Source organism: Halichoerus grypus, chromosome 10, assembly GCF_964656455.1.
Source record: "Halichoerus grypus chromosome 10, mHalGry1.hap1.1, whole genome shotgun sequence".
Classification (NCBI taxonomy): Eukaryota; Metazoa; Chordata; class Mammalia; order Carnivora; family Phocidae; genus Halichoerus; species Halichoerus grypus.
The window spans coordinates 10,611,057-10,620,854 of record NC_135721.1 but is presented as its reverse complement, the minus strand read 5'-3'; the positions used below and the strand labels follow the sequence as shown (position 1 = coordinate 10,620,854).

Genomic DNA, 9,798 nt, shown 5'->3' with positions numbered 1-9,798 from the left:
CTCTGTAGTGAGAATAGGTGTATCCACCATGGTATCTGCCTCCTCAGCCTGGGTATGGGAATAAGACATGTGTGGCAGAGCCACATGCAGAATCAGGCAGAACCATGCAAAACTGCAGCTGACCAGATAAATATGCAATGTGAGCAAGAAATGATTTTTGTTGTTGTTGTCATCAGCTACTGAGATTTTGGTGTTTATTTTGTAGAAAAATTCACTAACACAAGCCCTATGAAGTACAGACTATTATTATTTTTCTTTGCAGAAGATAAAACAGAGTTAATTAGTAACTTTCCCAGTCACACATTTAGTAAAAAGGCAGACTTAGGACCTAGAACAAGGTATGCCATATTATATGTTTTTCTGGGTATGAAGTCCAAATTTAAGGAAAAGCTTGTGGAAAGGCACAGAAACATGGAACACTTTATTATGTAAGCAAGCAATTGGGTATTATTGGGTCAAAGGTTATAGAATAGATAAGCAACTGTGGGAGATGAAGCTAGGAAACTAGAAAGAGTGGGTCTAGTTCATGAATGGCCTTTTAACATATGCTAAGATGATTGACTTATAAATCATGAACCAATGTCTAACTTGATTAGATGGCATCTTGGGATGGTATTTGTCTTAGTCTGCTTGGGCTGCCATCACAGATTACCACAGGCTGGATGGCTTAAACAACAAAAAATTATTTTCTCACAGCTCTGGAGGCAAGAAGTCCAAGATCAAGGTGCTGGAAAGTTTAGTTTCTGGTGAGTCCCCTCTTCCTGGTTTGTAGACAGCCACCTTCTCTGTGTCCTCGGCCTTTGCTCTGTGCTTGTGTAGAAAGAGAAAGCCTGCATGTACGCAAGCAAGTAAATGAGGGGAGGGGTTTGGTGTCTGTTCCTTTTCTTATAAGGTCGCTAATCCTATTGGATTAGGGCCCTACCCTTATGACCTCATCTAACTGTAATTACTCCCTTAAAGGCCCTATCTCAGCTTTGCGCAGTGGCAGTATTGTAACCAATGAGGTTTATCCGAGGCATGATTATTGCTAATTAAAGGCCCTATCTCCAAATACAGTCCTGTTGGGAGTTAGGGCTCCAAATACAGTCATGTTGGGAGTTAGGGCTTTCACACAAAAAAATGTGAATTTTGGGGGGGACACAGTTTAGTCCATGGGAGTATATAAGTCCAGAGGGAATCTGTATGTGTGTGTGTGTTATTTTTTTAAGATTATTTATTTATTTATTTATTTTAGAGGGAGAGAGAGCAAAATCAGGAGGAGGACCAGAGGGAGAGGGACAAGCAGACTTTACACTGAGCGTGGAGCCCAGTCAGGGCTCTGTCCCATGACCCTGAGATTATGACCTGAGCTGAAATCAAGAGTCAGAGGTTCAACCAACTGAGCCACCCAGGCACCCCCAGGGGAAATAAATTGTTGCTATGAGTATTTTGGAACTTTAAATAGTTTGTAATTTAAGTAAAGTGCTATAAATTTAGGCTGCTAATAAAGACATGGATATATAATCTCTTTGTATGTTTTTGTTCTACATCAGTTAACTGTATAGACATAAAAGAGTCTTTGACCCAGGCCACATGGTGGTCAATGCCAAGCAAATGCTAAATAACAGTCTTGTGACTCTCATTGGGTTCCTACTCTGTAGTTAATCCTGGTAAAGGAACAGAAATTTATTTGCACTTGAGATTTCTGCAAAATGCTGACTCCTCTCAAAGCCCAGATGCCTTCCCATGGCATCTCAGTCACCTGCTTTGTTTCCTCTGGTAACTTGCTTCTGGGATTTCCAAATTTGCATAACACCCACTTCATCCCATCCTGTCACATTTCCATCCAGATTCCTTCCCTAGGTAATGTTGCTTCCAGGGAGAGGAAATAAGCCATTGTGTGCACCTAAGGAGCTAACCCAGTAATTTATTGAAGCATGGGAGGAAAGACTAGAAAACACTGACATAAGTTCTCCTAGTGAAAAGTCAGCTTTTATTCTTTTCTTCCATTCAAGCATCACACATTTCACAATGCCAACATAGGAGCAAATATTATTCCTCTGCAACATTCCAAATTGAGGGGTGCCTGGGCGGCTCATTTGGTGAAGTGTCTGTCTTCAGCTAGGTTCATGATCTCAGGGTCCTGGGATGGAGCCTGGCATTGGGTTCCCCGCTCAGCGGGGAGCCTTCTTCTCTCTTTCCCTCTGCTGCTCCCCCTGCTTGTGCTCTCTCTCTCTCGTTCTCTCTCTAAATTAAATAAAAAACAAAACAAAACAACAAAAAAAAACATTTGAAAATGAATGAAAGGACAACCCTATTACCAAATGTAAATGACCATGAAAGTGTAGCTGGGTATGTGCTGGTGTATGGCCTTCTACCCAAACAGACACCTTCAGGCATGTGGAATTTTTCTCCAAGGAGGTCCATATATTTGGCCAATGGTGCAATTTCATCTGCAGACAAACTTTACAATCACAAAGCTGCTGTGGCTCTAGTAATTACAATGGAGCTATCACTGGAGAAATTGATTTGAGAATGGAGGCTTTCTAAAAATTGTAGATAGGTTTCCCTATCCCATTTGATAAAGTAACAGGAAACATAAAAAAAAATTCTCTTTATTGATTTAAATACCTCAGTCTCATTTATACTTATTTTTGAGTATTATTCTCATCAAATGTCAAATTTGCTTTGAATATTTTCTGAATACACAAAATGGGCTAAGAAATGTTCCTGGTACATGAAGGTCAAGAGTTGGCTGATTCCCAAATCTTGAAGTCTAATTGTGGAAATAAGGTAGTGACCCTATTCAAGGCTACAAGTTCTACTTTTAAATTTGATTGCCTTGGAATATTTTTTGACACAAGTTCTTACATTTTCCTCCTTTATTTAAACACTCTCTGTTAGCTGGCTCCTTATTTGCAGACTATGAACAATCACAAATCCCTCTTGAAAGATCCCTTACTTGACATTTTGTTCTCTCTGAGACACCAGGCTATCCTACTCCTTGCCTTTATATACAAGATGCTTCACCAAACCATTGTCTTCATTTCCTGAACACCCATTACATTTGTACTCATCTGCAGGTGGGCTTTGCCTCCACTGAAACATCTTTGTAAAAAATGCCTTCAGGTGGCTTTGTAATCGCCAGATTCGGTGTTTATCCCTTCTCTCAAATGGGCTTGATAGCATTGGCTACTCTTCTTGATTCATTCCTTTCTGTGGCTTAAACATCTCTTTTGATGGATTCTTCTCCTCTCTCTGACGTTGTTTGTAGACTCCTTTGCTGGGTCTTCTTTTTTATTTTGATACATTATACAGGGCTCTGTCTTGGCATTTATTTTCCCTGTCAGTTGCCAGCCCGACCCTTCTACTATAGCTTGAAATTCAGCCAAATATGGATGTCTCCCAAATCTGTTTTCTCAGCCCAGATTCCTTCAGACTTGTATACCCAGCTGCATAGGAAATAGCTCCATTTAGGTGCTTCCTAGCACCTCAAATCTGCTCAGTCAGATGGAATGTCTGCTCTTTTTCCTGCATTTTTTTTTTGTCTATGATGACTATCATCAAGATCCAATCAGGCCCTTCACCAGAGATTCAGGAGTTCTCTTGGTGTTTTTCCTCTCTCTTACACACCTCTGTACTCAGTCTAGGCAATCATTTAGCTCTGGAGATTCTGTTTAACAATTCTTAAATACGGGTATGATCATCTCTTGCCTCCCTATTCTAATAGCTTCTATTGTAACTGGTATCTTTGTCTCTCTGTGTCTCTGTGTCTCTGTCTCTCTCTCTCTCTCTCACACACACACACATACATACACATTTTTGCTCTTTCTTTCCTCTATCTGTCATAGGTTGACCTGTTCATTACACAAATCAAATCTTCTGTTTAATTCCATTGGGTGTCTCATTGTTTACATGAATATTCGACCTAATGCTTGAGCATGCCATTCAAAGTACACCATCATATGCCCCAAGCTGTATTTCCAGCCTCCTCTCTTTCTTCAGTCCTATCCAATTGCTTGCAGTTTCTGATTGCACATAAATGTTTCTCATTCAATGCCGGTGCTAATGTTGATGTTTTCTTCCAGAAATGCTCTACCCCTATACCAATTCTCTTGGCTAATGCTCAACTTTCAAGGCACCTCATGGTTATATGCTAGCTTCTCTGCATCACATCTTATGATCTCTTACTACTCCAGGTAGAATTGATCTTATTCTTCCACCAGAAACTATGCATTTATCAATGCACCTCTAATATTGATTGAATGAATGTGCGGATGCCTTTCCCTTCTCCTGGGCTCTACGTCTTTTGTATATTTAAGCATGGTACCTAGAACATAATAGAAGGTGTGTAATAAAAGTTGGTTAAGTCAATGATACTTAAAAAAATAGAATTTCATAGAAATTATTGGAGAGGGGGAAATAAATGCTCCTGTGTTTCAGAAATGAGAGAAAACAGAATTTTTGGCACCAGGAAAAAGTTCGTGAAGGACATGCAGTTGTTTCAGGTCTATAGCAGATACAGGAACCTAGAATGAGGAGCACATGAGACCCAGACTATTGTCTGTCATTCTATCTGTTATTATTATATCTTTGCATAGATACAGCATGAAGCAAAATAATTTCTGGCTGATGGAAATTTCTGTTTATTTGAAGTTTTTCTCTATTTGTATAATCACAGTTTTTCTGACCATTAGCAATAAAACTTCTGCATCCTATTGCCCTAGATAATTTATTCTATTAGACATTTCATCTCTAGTCTTTGCTATTAGAAATACTTTACTTGTATCTGAAACAAGAATTCCCATTGTTTTTTCAAGTGATTATTTATTGCTAAAAAACTCTACCTTAAAAAGGTAGAGAAAAAGATGACCTGGTTCGTTTCTATATTTTATCTTTCCACTGGACCCCAGAGACGATTATGGAAAGCCTCCATAATTATGGATAAGCAAAATTTGTCTGTATTCCAAAGGCAATGTATACTTTGGAATCTAGTAGTTAGTTTGATTATGAGAATTCCAATGACTTAATATTTTTTCCTCATAAAAACAGCCACCGTTTACCTTTGTATAACACGTAACAATTTATAAACCATTTTGGTTTGCATTATTTTATTTTAGCCTCACAACAAAACTGGAAGGCAGTATTGACGTTTTCTTTATAGAGATGAGAAGACTGGAACTCAGATTGATTTTCTTATTCAAAAGTATACAAGTGGTAAACAATAATACTGGGACTTGAATTCAGACCTTTTTCACTTAGTACTTCCTTCAGGATGGTACTGTCTTTATCCTCTTCTTATTTTTCTTCTAAAATATTTTACAAAGAGGCTATGATGTCTCAGTTCATTTAGGGTCAGTTTTAAAGAAAAATTAGATTGAGTGGTAGTTTCCTAAAAGTATATACATTGAGCATTTCAAGTTACTGATAATTCAGATTATTTTCCTAGCATTTTAATATAAAATATCAAAATATAAAAAGCAATGGAGGCTTTTGATTAAAACTCAAAGAAAATATTTCCTACCAATGGGAGAAGAGGAAAACATTGCTCACTCCAGCAGGAAAACTAGATCCACCATGAATTCTTGTTCATGCATTCATTCATTCATTAGTTTCATTCATTTATTCATTTATCTGAGAATCAACTTGTACAAAAAAACTACAATGAGCCAGACATGCGTTGGCCTTGAATGGGCCACAGAGGTAACTTGATGATGAATCCTGTTCTTAGGGCTTAATTATATCTTCACAGGTTGAAGTTAATCTAGACTCTCATACAAAGATTATTACATAGGAATAACTGTAGGAGTATTTTGAGGATGTAATCCACCATGTCACCAAGTCCTATTTTTATGAGAATTCCTAAGAGAAATTTCAGAGGTCAGAACAGAGAAAAAATAAATTTTTCTTCAGAAAATATGTTGTTTCTTCTAAATTACCCTTTTCAAAGTAGGAGTGAATTTTGCCATTGTGTTTATACTTCTACCTTTAATTTATTAGTCTTAGAGTAACATGATTTGGGCGACGAAGAGTCACTGAGCAAAACCTTTGGCTCTCCTCCAGGAATTATGTACTGTTCTGTGGTGTACCTTTTGGATCATAATCTCTGCTTAGTGTCATATTTTCCTATTTTTACTTTGCCTCCATTTCCTTATTTTCCTTATATTGTGTTTTATTGTCAACATCTCTGTAAACTATGTTTAAGTGTTCTTCTGAAAAACCACAGGGTCTGTATTTAAAACAGAATGTGTGAGGGGAAAGAAAAGGATGTTGGAGAGGGAAGGAAAAGGAAGAGGGAGAGAGAATTTTGGTTTTAAAAGGAGCCTTCAGAATTAACTTAGCCAAAATTTGCCCCAATGCAGGAATATTCTTCCCAGTGTTCCTAAGTGATGTTCATCTGCTTTCCTCTTGTATATATTTATAGGTAAGAAAATCATTGCCCCTCTCCTTCTGCAACAGCCCACACCATCGCAGGAGAGCTCTGATTATCTGTAAACTTATCCTCTGTTACATGAAATCAGCCTCTGACAAAAATTTCATTTCCAACTTGAAAGCCTTGAGTTTTATTTAGATTCGTAAACACAGGGAAAAATAAACAGCATTTTCTTTTTTGTTTTCCTTTGAGATGACATGAAGCCCACAACCCAGTTGTAGAATAAGAGGTGTGAATAGGATCTGGAGGAAAGGCATGCAGTTTGATATTCAGAGACAAAGACAAGCTTGCTGGGCTGTTTCCTCTATCAAATCTTCATTACCAGCCACACTATGTCATTACTCACAAGCTTTAGCATCAACATGCTGCTCTGACATCCCTCCCTAGTCCCTCTTTCTAGAAATAAATGCTATTGATCAGCAGTGGCCATATCGAAAGCTGGCAGGAATGCATGAGCTTATTAAGTTTCTTTATTAAAGTTGAATATAATCTGGAAAGAAGAGCTGATTCCCCCTGGATTTATGGTCGTTTATATTTTTCCTTTGTAATCCTCCATTTGTAACATTTCATTACACACTGTCTAATGGGGTTTGGGGATATTTTTGTTTGGTAAAGGATTTTTGTCATGCTGCTTTTTCCCAATCATTAAAACCTCAGTAGAGGGTCTGTAGGGAAAGATACAAAGTGCAGCTGTGGATATCTACAGGCTTAACATGCGGTCAATTATATTTGCTCTAATTTATAAGGTGATTTGAGACTGAATTTTAGAGCCAAAGAATTTAACCATAACATTCATCCCTTTGTGTCCTTATGTCCTGTCATCTTTTCCCCCCAGCCCATGTCTCTCAAATTTCTTCATGGCCTTCTTTTTCCTGTAGTTTTTTTATATATATGAACCAAAAAAAAAAAAAAAAAAAAAAAAAGCTACAATATTTTAGATCAGTCCTCCTCGTGAATTTTGGTAAAAGCCTCCTCTTTTTTTTCTGCTTTCCTTGCCCTCTGCTCTCCCATCTTTTATCTTTCTTCTGCAGCCCAAGTGATCTTTCTAAATGCAAATCTGACCATATCACCCCCACTAGGTACATTCTCCAATGACCTGTCATTACATTTAAGATCAAATCCAAATACATTGCCAAACCCTTCTTGGCCGTGCTCATGACAGCAAATCCACTCTTCATCCAACTAACTTGTGTTCACTCTCTGAGGGTCACTTTTTCCCCCTGGGGGTTCCTTCCCGCTATAAGTGTGTCTCCCATGTGTGTCCACAGCAACCACTAGTCCTAAGTGCCTTAAAGATAGACCCTGTGTCTTTATACTTCCTCTGTATGTGGTTCTTGGCTCTCTGCCTGGCACGGAGTAGCTATTTAATAAAGTTCTATTGAATGATTGAGTGAAGGAATGAATCAGTAAGACATGAAATCAAATCACATGGAGTAAATAGTGTGGAACTGGTAATGTTTGTCAAAGAATTCTCTGCTCAGAAAGCAAGGGTTGAGATGTCAGAATACCCAAATCTAGATGACATGTTCTATAGACGCATGATGCTTAGAACTTTATGTCTAGAAAGGACTTCAAAGATTGCCTAAGGTGTTCGAATGACTCTAGTTCAACCTCTTCAGTGGATGGTTGCAGAAACTAACCCCCGAAAAGATTTGGGTCTTCCTGGGGTCACAGAACCACACCTTCAGAGCTAGAGCACAAGGATTTTAATCACTGTTGATATATGACTGTGAAGAGCTAGTTACTTCTTTTTTACCAGAATTGCAATGGTATACGGTATATGTTATCTTCCTAAAAATATATATTACTCAGCAACCCATATGGTTAGAGGCAGGAGTTCTAAAAGAAGACTGTTCAAACCACAGGGTTCTCTAAGTTTTCAGGTTTTACTGGGGAGAATTTCAACATTTCTCTGAAATATACTTTTGACTCATCATGAGTTAGGAATGCATTAACACCCCCACAAAATGTAACCAAGAAAATGTGTTTCACCTGAAGGTGTGTAGTCTAATTAAAAATGAATAAAACCTGAATATCTCAGTTTCTTCTTAATACTTATTTTCCCTTCTATTCTGAGGATGGTCCAATTATCTACTTAGGTAGTTCCACGAGTGTTGAGTATCAAGAGATAGTTACATTTCTCAATTCCAGGGGGCCACAGGGATAATTCTGAGCAAGAATTCTCCTGACTTGTTAATGGTAATGTCGGAGGCACTACAGAACTTTTCAATATGTCTACTACTAAAATAGGTGTTATGCATTACTTCCAACAAGAGTATACAGATTTACTGGAATGTCAGTTTGGCTGCAATGATTACAACTGGAAAGCACATGCTTGATAGGAAGCGATTATAGACAGTTACATGTTTCTTTGCCCAACCACGAATGGATATAAAAAGAGGTAATCATTATAGAATAAATGTAATTTATTTGGTAGACATTTGCCTTCTAAAAATGGTGTTCAAAAAACTAACAAACTAATGGTGCTCACAAATAAAAAAATGTTCTTTGGTTGTAACAAGGTTGACGCCCCGTGGTAGAGTGTAATCTCCTCATTTCTCAGATCTGATATTCTGGAAGAAAGACTGTGGGAGTGCATGAATTGAAGCCATTGTTAGTTTTTGGCCCCACTTGGTGACCTAACTGAAACTCTTGTGAATTCACCAGATTCTTAGACTCATGGGAGATAGTTGTTGTGGGCATAGTCATCTCTCTCTCTTGCCATGAATAGAAGTTATCACTAACACTACTGAAGAAACTTGGAGATTGAACAGTATCCTAAATTGGGTCTCTCGGGGACCTTTGAGGTCAGAGATAACTTGTGTCAAAATAATTATAGGATTTGAAGGACTGAGTAGGAGCTCATGAGTCAGCAAACTAATGGAAAGTTCTGGGGCCCCTGCTAATATCTGAATGTTTGATATCAAGCCTAGGTAGCCATATGAAAACTAGAGATGGGAGGGTTTCTAACTGATATTAAATCTCACAGCTGCTCGGTGGTAGCTCCTCTACTGGTTGCGAGTACCCAAAAGACAACAGCTCTCTTTATTTTTTTAAATTAAAAAAAATTATTCATTTATTTGTCAGAGAGAGCACAAGCAGGGGGAATGGCAGGCAGAGGGAGAAGCAGGCTCCCTGATGAGCAGGGAGCCCGATGCAGGACTCGATCCTAGGACCTTTGGATCATGACCCAAGCTGAAGGCAGATGCCCAACTGACTGAGCCACCCAGGTGCCCCTCAACAGCTCTCTTTAATTCTGTTGTAAACACAGTGATCTGTCAATCAACTAATTTTCACTATACCCAATATAATATAAAGAGAGGAGATCATCAAAATGTTTTTAATAGAAATCACACTATTCAAAAACACTGTTTATACACTTATAC

At 38.2% G+C, this 9,798-nt stretch overlaps 1 non-coding gene across 1 annotated transcript; it reads left to right on the top strand.

The window, feature by feature from the left end:
* The first annotated feature begins 970 nt into the window (after positions 1-970).
* On the top strand, positions 971-1,107 carry LOC118518492 (U4 spliceosomal RNA). Its single transcript, XR_004908654.2, has one exon. It is a non-coding gene; the product is annotated as a U4 spliceosomal RNA (small nuclear RNA).
* Positions 1,108-9,798: the final 8,691 nt, after the last annotated feature.